The 11,520-nt window shown below is 41.8% G+C and overlaps 1 protein-coding gene across 12 annotated transcripts in view; it reads right to left on the bottom strand.

Moving 5' to 3' along the window:
- Positions 1–11,520, bottom strand: part of MTUS2 (microtubule associated scaffold protein 2) — a 737,980-nt gene that overhangs the window by 453,949 nt on the left and 272,511 nt on the right. Inside the window, exon 1 of one of the 12 annotated variants that reach the window (XM_068267023.1) lies at positions 2,507–2,579. The exons of the other annotated variants lie outside the window; for them this stretch is intronic. The gene's annotated coding sequence lies outside the window, so the exon portion shown is untranslated. Of the gene's footprint in view, positions 1–2,506; positions 2,580–11,520 lie in introns of those variants that run through there. 12 annotated transcript variants of the gene reach the window in all.

Genomic DNA, 11,520 nt, shown 5'->3' with positions numbered 1-11,520 from the left:
GCTAAGAATGGTTTTCTCTTTTTTTTTTACTGTAGAAAAATCACCAAAATGAAATCGTGGACAGTGCCATAGATGTTATGTAAGTAGAGCAAGTATTTATCTACTTATATATGTGTTGTTGTTTTTCTGAGATAGTATGGCTGACAGCTCCTCTTTAAAGAGGAACTCCAGTGAAAATGATGTAGTAAAAAAAGTGCTTCATTTTTTACCATTATTATGTATAAATGATTTAGTCAGTGTTTGCTCATTGTAAAATCTTTCCTCTCCCCGATTTACATTCTGACATTTATTACATGGTGACATTGTTACTGTGGGCAGGTTATGTAGCTGCTCCTAGCTGTTTTGGCTGTTAGAGACAGCTGTAAACAGCTCATTCCTGTCTGTGCACATTGTTACATTGTGGCAGTTTGCCCAGAGTACCGCGGTACACAGAGCTTCTTGTGGGAGGGGTTTCAGCACAAAATCAGTCATACAGCGCCCCCTGATGGTCTGTTTGTAAAAAGCATTATATTTCTCATGTAAAAGGGGGTATCAGCTACTGATTGGGATAAAGTTCAATTCTAGGTTGGAGTTTCTCTTTAAGTAAAGAAACTGTGTACTTATCAGACATTTTGACCCAGAGCAGCAAGACCAAAACCACTGCAAATAAAGCACTTTGAAATGAATGCTACTTCAGACAATGGTGAAGAAAAAACAAAGCCTTGCTGTGCAATTAATGTATAGAGAATCCCTCTAAGCAGTCATTCAGACCTCACTAACAATGGCTTCTTAATAAAATGTCATTTACAATTAAAAGTACATTTGGGTTTTACAAGTGAATCTAGGCAACTCTATTCTTATCTTTAAAACAGAAAGTGAATTGTAATAGGCTTAATTGCTATGTAATTCCAAAAGCCTTATTTTACCTGCAGAAATAAACCAAGTGGGAGATTAGCAGCCAGACATTTGCCAAGCCATTTTTAAATCCTCTTCCTGAATAATTTAACCGCTGCGCTGCCATGTGCCAGCTCAGCTTCTGCATTCCATGCCATCGGGCCAGTGCTACTATTTTTTCACAAACTCAGAACAACAAATATGCACATTTGTATTCATTATAGCTTATCTTTAAAGTGAACCTCCAGACTAAAAATCTACTCAGCAGCACTGAAAAGTCTTGGTGTTTCTTTAACAGTTTCACAGCATCAGAACTTTGTTTTTCTTACCCAAGCCTCATTTTTAGCTGCACAGAAGCTAAGCTCTGCCCCATCAAAGAAATCTGACCGGGCATTTTTCCCCTGATGCTGTGCAAAGCATGATGGGATTTCTGATGATGTTGTTCTCGTTGCCTAGCGCGTGCAGCTGGGACGGGTGATCAGGACACAGGACAGTTGGAACAGTGTCACATGCTCCCTGTCACCTCCTTTCAAACAAAAAAGATGGCTGCCCTCATGAAATCACAAGCATTTGCCTGTTCTTTTACAACAGGGTGGGTAAGTGATTATATTACCTATCTATTTTAATTTACATAACTATGTAACTAGTGACAGTATTACATAACTATGTAACTTAATGACAGTATGTTTGTTTAGGCTGAAGTTACTGTTTAAGCACAGGTCTAAAAATATCAACTAATAATAACAACTTGTGATTAGACACAGATGAGTGGGGATTAAACAGGTTAAATTCTCTACATGGTGCATTTCTCTGTTTTCCTTCTGTCCTGTGCAAGAGTTCAGGTCCACTTTAAAGGAAACCTGAGATAAAAGTAAAGAAGAAATACCGGTAATACATACCTGGGGCTTCCTCCAGGCTGATCGCTCCCTTGTCATCCTCCTCTGCCTCCTGAGTCCTCCACTACGGCACATGGTAGTCCGACCAGTCGGGGCCTAGTGCTCAGCCTTGCTTCCATCAATGAGAGCATTCTGCGCCTACGCAGTACTACTGGGCAGGTGCAGAATGATCCTGGTTGCGGAGGCGCGATTTAGAAGCACGCGTGGCCAGACTGAGCCAGCTGGCCGAATTACTGGGAGGTCTGAATGACTTCTTAGAGGGATTCTACATACATTAATTGCACAGCAAGACTACAGCTTGCATTGTTTTTTCTTCCCCATTGTCTGAAGTAGCATTCATTTCAAAGTGCTTTACTTGCAGTGGTTTTGGTCTTGCTGCTCTGGAGGAGGATCCAGGAGACGGAAGAGGATGGGAAGGGACCAATCAGCCTGAAGGAAGCCAATGAGGCTGGAGGAAGCCCCAGGAATGTATACATTTCTTCTTTACTTTCATCTCAGGTACACTTGACACCACCAGCAAGCAAGAAAATACTCTAGTACTTTTTTAATTGCAGAGTGCTGAAATGATATTTTAAACATTAGAGAAAAATTATCTCCAAGGAGAAAACTTAAAAGGTAAATTGAATAAGGGTCATAATAACAGCTCCCAACAGTCCCTCTTTTGGAACCCAGTCCTCAGAGGCGGATCTGGAGGCGTGCACATAGGGCACCTGCTATAGGTGCCCCTTGTCACTCACCTCGCAGGGGGTGCATAATTGAAAACATCCTTCTCCCTCCCAGCCAGGTATGAGCACCTCCTGGCTCCTTCCCATGGTGGTGTTTTAGCTGGCCGCCAGCGCCGTACAGCAATAGGAGAAGCTTGTCGCATGCCATTCACTTCTTTGCTGCTTAGTCGCCCGGGCAACGTTGGCACTGGTCATATCCCGCTCTTGATTGTCTGTGTGGAGCCCTGCTGCTGCCGCTGGGGCTGATGGGGGTGGGAGAGTAGAGGAGAACAAGAGTCTGTGTAGCTGCAGCCGAGTGACACAGACAGGCAGGAGATGAGCACCAGCTGTGGGGAGGCTGATAGGCGATGTGTGTGGAAATACCGGAGCACAGAGAGGCAGCTCCCGACAATTATATAGATAAGATTATTACACTGAATACTTCCTGTCCTCTCTATGCCTCCCAGCATGTGCTCTGCCCCCTCTCTCTCCTGTACTGTGCAGCATACTTGTGGTGTGATCTCCCTGCTGCCAAACGGGACTAGTGAAGATGGCCCTGGTGAGATTTCTCCCTTTCCACACAGTCTGTTGCACCTCCCTTAAAAAGGTACACATCACATTCCTATTGCTCCCGACCGATTTTTGGAGATTCTTTCAGGAAATTGTTCCATCAGTGGCTGCATTTAGTTCCATTGCTCCCCCCCCCCCCCCCCCCACACACACACACACATCTTCTGCAGCACTTTAGGCCCCATTCACACTTACAAAACGCCTGCATTTTGCAGGAGTGATTTTCCTGAGAGTTCACGCAGAAAAATCACTGAACACTGCGGCGATTGTGACGCAATCGCGTTTAGTGCTTCTATAGCACTGAAACACAATTGTCTTAAAATGGTGCAGGCAACGTGTTTGCGTTTCACGTTTTTGGCGGATTTGCGGCAATTAGCGCAAATTGCCCAAGTAAGAACAGGCCCATAGGGTTTCATTACGCTAGCACTTTTAAAAAGCGCTAACGTTTGAGCGTTTTGCTGAAATCGCGGCAAAACGATCTAGTGTGAATGGGGCCTTACAGAGCACCTAGGCATGCCATTGAATGTCCTCAGAGGAGCTCAGACTCTAATCCTACCATAGTCATAGTCTAATGTCTTACCATATTATTATTATGTATTTATATAGCACTAAAGTCTTCTGCAGCACATTACAGAGTACATGGTCATGTCACTGACTGTCCTCAGAGGAGCTCACAATCTATTCCTACCATAGTCAGAGTCTAATGTCTTACCATATTATTATTATGTATTTATATAGCACTGAAGTCTTCTGCAGCACATTACAGAGTACATGGTCATGTCACTGACTGTCCTCAGAGGAGCTCACAATCTATTCCTACCATAGTCAGAGTCTAATGTTCAATCATATTATTATTATGTATTTATATAGCACTGAAAACTTCTGCAGCACATTACAGAGTACGCAGTCATGTCACTGACTGTCCTCAGAGGAGCTCACAGTCTAATCCCTACCATAGTCATAGTCTGATGTCCAATCATATTATTATTATTATGTATTTATATAGCTCTGACATCTTCTGCAGCACTTTACAGAGTACATAGTCATGTCACTAGCTGTCCTCAGAGGAGCTCACAATCTAACCCTATCATAGTCTAATGTCCTACCATATTATTATTATTATGTATTTATATAGCCCTGACATCTGCAACACTGTACAGAGTACATAGTCATGTCAATAACTGTCCTTAGAGGAGCATTTTACAAATGTGGGGTGCACATATAACTACCTTATACTGATATCTAAAAGCACGTGTCTGCTTAATTCTATTGTCTGTGGAACATATCTACTCAAATTATGTATATAGGGGACACTGCTACTTAATTATCTTGACGCACCTGGCTATTTAATTTCTTATCTTGAGGCACCTGGCTGCTTTTATGATGGGGGAATGAGACTCTTCTTGGGGGCGGGGCTGGGGGGGCGCAATTCAAGTGTTTGCCATAGGCGCTATTTTACCCAGATACGCCACTGCCAGTCCTTCTTTACATCTTTCTTCCTCATTTGTGCCTCTTTCTGGACTGATGTACAAATCTAAATAAATATATATCATTTTCCACCGAAAGGTGTATTTCCAAACTTTAGTCTCTGCTTTTTTTTTTCTTAATATTTCTTTCTTTTTTTCAAATGTTAATATGAAGGAAAAGTAGTGATGATAAAAAAGACCAGTGTGGTTTTAATGATAAAATTACATCCTTTGCTTCTGGATTCTTTACGGAATGCAAGTTTAGGGTGTAGTGGGGTGTGGCTAGGGGTGTGGCAGGGCCATGGCTTAAAGGTGTCCCTCTTTGTTATCTCAAAATGTTGGGAGTTATGTAATAGTGCCATCGGAATTGGTAATGAAACTTCTGCATTGTACAGAGGAAGTCAGAAGTCTAAACCCAACATTCTAATTCTGGCCATAGACTATGCAATCTTTAAAAATGATCATTGTAATGATTCAATCAGAATCTCAATTGAATATTTATTGAATTAAGTGATTGTTTGCCATTTTCCAACTGTTCTGCTCAATTATCTGGAGGTAGCTGACTGATGAAAAAATGGTTTGCTCTCTCTCAATGAAGTGGCAATGTGCATTCAATTGCATGATCAGCTGGCCATTATTTCAGCTGGTCAATCAACCTGGTGCACAATCGAATTGAACCACAGAAAAGAGAGGTCGGTTGTACACCCTTAACAGATCCCTCCTAAAAAGCACCTGAATTATTTTCTTACGGTGGCCATACATCTAGCGATTTGGCTCTACAATTGACTGTTTGATTCAATCATTTTATAGAATGCCCAATCGATGAAAAGTGGCTGAAATCATGTCTAATCGACCAACTTAGATGATCAAGCAGAATGCAAGATGGTCACACAGGAATCGGTTACTGTTCACATCATTCCATCGACTCTGAATCGATTTTTGCATTCAGAGCATGGAGACACAACATCGGTCAGGTCGAAAGTGAAGGTGAATCACATAGATCATTGCCTGCAGTTTGCAGGTTACTAGTCGATCGACTTTCGATCAACCATACTGAAGCCGATCGCTTTGTTGATTGAATTAGAATCGTTAGATGTATGGCTGCCTTTATACAGTACATTGTGAATAATCCCTGTAGCTGTATTCCAATACATTACATGCACTGTAAATGATTTTCTTCTCCCATAGCAATATTTGTAATGTTTGCCGCAAGGTGGCATTGCTGATGGCCAGACAGGTAATTACGTCCTTGCATGCCGGACTGAGTATGATGTTTATTAATGATTACACTGCAAGAAAATGCACACAGCTCAGCAGATTCAGAACCAAGCCATGCTGTGCAGAGATTGTATTCCTATAATCACATTACAGATGGAATATGATAAAACTGCCCACCTATACATTCACAGCTGGTACAATGCTAATGCTATATTATACAGAGCACTGATGTCTGTGCAGCCAGGAACCCCCACCAAGGTCAAATGGCTGTAGTAAAATGTAATACATACAAGTTCTGTTGCAGGTCCTATAGTCAATATTAACCTGTTCATAAAGTGCATCTACTCTTAATTAACCGGTTCCTGACTGACGCAGTACAAATCTACGTCCAGTCGGTGGTGCTTTTGGCTGTGATTGGATGTAGATTCAACATCGCAATGAATAGCACGTCCCCACCATTACTGCCGATACCGCCGCTCTGCACCCACCGCAATTCACTTGCTCTGCTGTCTATAAGACGGCAGAGCTCTGTAAGCAGGTCAGGAGCCGCTTTCATTGGCTCCTGACCGCCTGATCACAGAGAGCCAATCACATTGGCTCCCATTGATAGACAGCGTCAGAAACCAATGATAGTGGCTCCTGACTGGCTGTCAGCACTCTGTCGTCATAGAGATAGCAGAGAGAGGAGCCTGCGGCAATGGGGCAGCGCCGTGACTGGTGTGAGCAGCGGCTATGTGCGGTGATTTGTTGGGAGGCAGCGGTTTACCGTACCAGCAGTCTCTGGGGCAGAAACTGCTGGTACGGAAGTGGTTAAAAACAGGAAAGCAAAAACACCCCTTCCCTCCCCTGGTAAACAGACTGATCTGTATACCAATTCTGACCACACATGCGTATGCACGGACTTCGGTAGCTAGGGCACAAATGCCTCAATTCACTAAGGGCAGTTTGGTAAAATACGGCATTCGGTATTTTACAATTTTTTAAAAAATTCATTAAGATTTTCCACATGCGTAGGAGTTCGGTAATTTACGGAAAAAAAAACATGCTTCGATTCACTTTGCACTGCTAGGTAAGTCTCACCAGCTGTGAAGTGACAGGCAGGAAGCTGTGAGTCTTACCACAAATGGTGTGTATGAGTCAGGGAATTTTCTGTTTAGTGCATCCCCAGTATCCCTTTAGATGTGCTGCAGCCACCAGACGGAGCTCTTCTGTATACCAGTATGTAGATATGCACATCTCAAGGGATACAGAAAAAGCCTTTTTAAATGTTTACTTCTTTTGCTCTGCCGTTCTGCAGCCCCACCCTCCAGAGTATCAGATCAAATTGAATGAGAAGCAGAGCTATGGACCGTCTCCCTATTGGCTGTCTGCTACATCTGTCAATGTTACCAAATGGAGATTGTGAGTTACCGGCTAGTCAGAGCTGGAAGTAATTACCAAACATATTTGCTTGACTTACTGAATGCAATAAAGGACAACTGAAGGGAGAGGGATATGGAGGCTGCCATATTATTTTTCCTTTTAAAGAGAATCTGTATTGTTAAAATCGCACAAAAGTAAACATACCAGTGCGTTAGGGGACATCTCCTAATACCCTCTGTCACAATTTCGCCGCTCCCCGCCGCATTAAAAGTGGTTAAAAACAGTTTTAAAAAATGTGTTTATAAACAAACAAAATGGCCACCAAAACAGGAAGTAGGTTGATGTACAGTATGTCCACACATAGAAAATACATCCATACACAAGCAGGCTGTATACACCCTTCCTTTTGAATCTCAAGAGATCATTTGTGTGTTTCTTTCCCCCTGCATCTCTCATGCACTGAAGTTTAAGGCTGCTCTTTTCTTCCTGCAAACAGCTTTGCCCTTGTCTGAATTTCCTCAGTATGTGAAAGCCCAGCCAGCTCAGAGGACAATTTATTCAGCTTGTAAAAGATAAGAGAGAAGCTGCCCTAATCTAAATAATACACAGGCAGTGTGCATAGAGGGGCCTGGAAGGGGGAGTTCATAGCAGAACCACAACACTGAAGAACTTGGCAGCCGTCCAGACACAGGCCGACAAGTCTGACAGGGGAAAGATACATTGATTTATTACAGAGACTGTGATAGCAGAAAGTGCTGCAGTAAGCCAGAACACATTAGAATAGCTTTTGGAACTTGTAGGATGATAAAAAACAGGATGCAATTTTTGTTACGGAGTCTCTTTAAGAAATACCAGTTTCCTGGCTATCCTGCTAAACCTTTGCCTCTAATACATTTAGCCATAGACCCTGAACAAGCATGCAGCAGATCAGATGTTTCTGACATCAATGTCATATCTGACATAATTTGTTGCATGCTCGTTTATGGTATTATTCAGACACTCCTGCAGCCAAATAGATCAGCAGGGCTGCCAGGCAACTGGTATTGTTTAAAAGGAAATAAATATGGCAACCTCCATATTCTTCTCACTTCAGTCGTCCTTTAATCTTTGTGAATTGCAATTTCTTGACATTTCTTTAGGTATTTACTGCAAAAGTTGGTAATTTACCTCACTAGTCGTTAATTTTACTTTTCAGTGCGGTAATAGGTTTGAATTGACCTTTGGCAAGGTGATGGGTAAAATCAGCTGTTTTCTGCATTACTGAATCCAGTAATGCTTAGTGAATTAGGTATATTCACTAATGTGCAGTAATCAGAATAACGTGTGGAAAGTCTTATGCATGATGAGTAAATCCCACTGTATCTGTCGCCTGCATTCAGAGGTTTATGGCTGTAATTCCTTATCCGTGAGGGTTACGCTATAGTGAAATGGTAGAAAGAAACGGTCACCTCAATACCTGAATGGTTAACTATTTGAGGCAGAAAAAGAAGAAAAGAAACGCAGACAAGTGATTTGTATGCTTGGCAGTGTACATACACGTTTATCTCATCGTGTCATATGATAGCTCACGTCACGTACACTTTGAAACAAAATTAAAATATGAGGTTCCAGGAAAGTCCGATTTAGTATTAGGACTATAGATACAATTATTCGTCTAGGTTTATTTTCACTTCAGGTTTTCTATAAAGAGTAACTGTTAGGCCCAGTTCACATTAGCGTTCCCTGTCCGGATTTTCCTGATCTGATCCGGACCGTATACTGTACAAACGGAACGTACGTTCCGCATAGCAATGCAAAGTCTATGCGGACGTTCACACGTTTCCGTTCCGTACAGTATGGAGCCGGACCGGATCCGGACTCCGGACACTTTTCCAACATGCGCTATTTTTTGGGTCCGCATCTCCGGCCCACGCACCCGGACCGGAGCCGGACCAGAGCCTGACAGCACCATCCGGAACACAGAAACCAATGGGGAACAGAAGGCACAGAACACACTGCCTACAAAAACCTGATGTTCTACCCCACTTCCTATGCGTATCCAAGCGGCCATTTCGGATGGGGACACATGGGCCAAGCATGTCTGGAGTGGAGCAGCAGTGACAGACGTGCTGGAGCTGTTTGGCAGAATGTCGGAGGCGGAGGTGAGGCCTACAGTGGAGGAACCTGATTCTACACGTGCACCAGGTGCACCTTCTGCTGACCCCAACATTTTTTAATTTAAATTTCACTATTTTTTGACCAGGGATCCGGATGGCAGCCTGATGCATGCCTGATACAAACGGACCGTACGGTTCTGATCAGGATCAGGTCCTGATCCGATCAGGATCCGATCAGGATCCGGTCCGTTTATTTGCCAAAACACAAGTGTGAACGGGGCCTTAGGCATAAAATCAAAAATTAATTCTCTATTTTTTATATGGTAAACAAATAACAAGGATGCTAACCAGAAATCCAAAAGTTAAAAATCACTCTTAATTTTCTTCTTGTTTACCAGGTCCCCTGGCTCTTATTGGTACATCTGCCGCAAAAGAGAAGTTGCAGGGCATGCTTTTTTTTTTTTTCTTTACTTTCCTCCCCTTTTCCCCTCAGACATAACTAATGCAGACTGATTGGCTGAAGCCTCTTTCCCTCCTGTTTTCCCCTCCTACACCACTGTTCCTCACTGATTGGCCAATATTTATTCTGCTGAGAAGCTGAGAATGTGGCTCAGCTGAAATCCGATCCATACAAATAAACCAGGTCTACAAAATTGCACAATGGTTTGTGACATTGCATTTCTTACTGCAGAGCTGTGTGGGAGTGTCTAAAGACTTGGAGGAGGGCGGGCAATGCATACACAATCAGAAAGAGGAGAGGAAACAGAGTAAGGGAGGAAATGACATCAGGATTGGTTTCAGGCACAGTGATTCTAAAATGGAAATGGACAGAAAAAGAATTCTCTTTATTTACTATATAAAACTCACTGAAATCAAAATGAGGACAGTGCAATACATATGTTATGTTAATAGAGCAAGTATTTATCTACTAATATATGTGTTTTTTTAGTATAGTAGTATGACTGACAGCTCCTCTTTAAGCATAAGTATGCTAAGACTTTAAATATTAAGTAGTCAGTATTTGCAATAGAAGCTCAGGAACAGACCAACAAATAATCATATTAGTCTAAATGTCTTGAATACTGCTGACTTTTCCTCCCGAGATGATATTTAAAAGTAAATGGAGTAATCTGCTAAATAGATTCTGCCTTGTCCCCTTGCCATGTCACAAAACCCCTTTTCTTTTGCCTCAATGCAAGTAATGGTTGCATGATTGACTATTATTCCTTGGTACTGTTGATCTTCTGAAATATTATTTTGGGATTCTGGGTATTCTGTCCTCATCTGCAGACTTCGCAGTAATTAAAAGCACAGAATAAACACTCCTACCAATCTGTAACGTTTTAGATACTTGTAAATGTAATAAACTGTCAACAAATAACGTAGACACTAGATAACCTTTCAGGTTAACACCTGGAAAAATGGCACAGCCTTGTTCTATGTGTGAGCGAGAGAGTTCTCCAGATACTCAGAGCTGGACATAACTGCAGCCAATGAAATTTGTTTTGGTCACCATCTGTGAAAACGGCCGCATTATTGTTTTGTGAAAAACCCTGTGAAGGAATTTTTTTCTTTACAGTGAATCTTCCAAAGCTTCTAAAAAGCTGTGATGGTTGTCATCACCTCATGAACACTACAGGAATACTAGTGTTTAAAGGCAACCTGAACCAAATAAAATTATTAAAAATAAACACATGATGCACCTGCAAATGATTACATACTTACCTCGCCGTCAGTTCCTCTCAGAAGGTCACTATTTTCTTCTAACAACAATTCCTTCCAGTTCTGACAAGATTTTGTCAGAACTGAAAGTTATCAGTTGCTGTCAGTTATATATCAGTTGCTGTCAGTTATAACTGAAAGGACAACTGATGTGCAAGGTAATATCCATGTTTATCTATGGCTCAAGTGGGCAATATTACAGTTTAACAGTTTGCTGACCAGGAAGCTCTTATGGAGTAGTGGCCATTTTAAAAATGGGGAATGTTAATTCCATTGATCACAGTGGACAGGAGAGGAGAAAGAGATTGATGAGCACACTATGCGGGAGGTAAGTATGTTTGTTTTGACATTTATTTTTTAGTTGCGGTTTGCTTTAAACACTTCACCTCCAAGGGTTTTCCCCTTAAAAAACCAGAGCAATTTTCACCTGTCAGCGCTCCTTCCATTCATTTGCCTATAACTTTATTACTACTTATCACAATGAAAGAATCTATATCTTGGTTATTTTTCGCCACCATTTAGGTTTTATTTGGGGGTACTTCATGCTAAGAATTATTTTATTCTAAATGCATCTTAACAGGAAAAAGAAGGAAAAAAATGGGAAAAAAATCAT

The sequence above is a fragment of the Hyperolius riggenbachi genome, chromosome 2 (genome assembly GCF_040937935.1).
Source record: "Hyperolius riggenbachi isolate aHypRig1 chromosome 2, aHypRig1.pri, whole genome shotgun sequence".
Taxonomy (NCBI): domain Eukaryota; kingdom Metazoa; phylum Chordata; class Amphibia; order Anura; family Hyperoliidae; genus Hyperolius; species Hyperolius riggenbachi.
The sequence above is the reverse complement of the archived record's forward strand: the minus strand, read 5'-3'. Positions and strand labels throughout refer to the sequence as shown.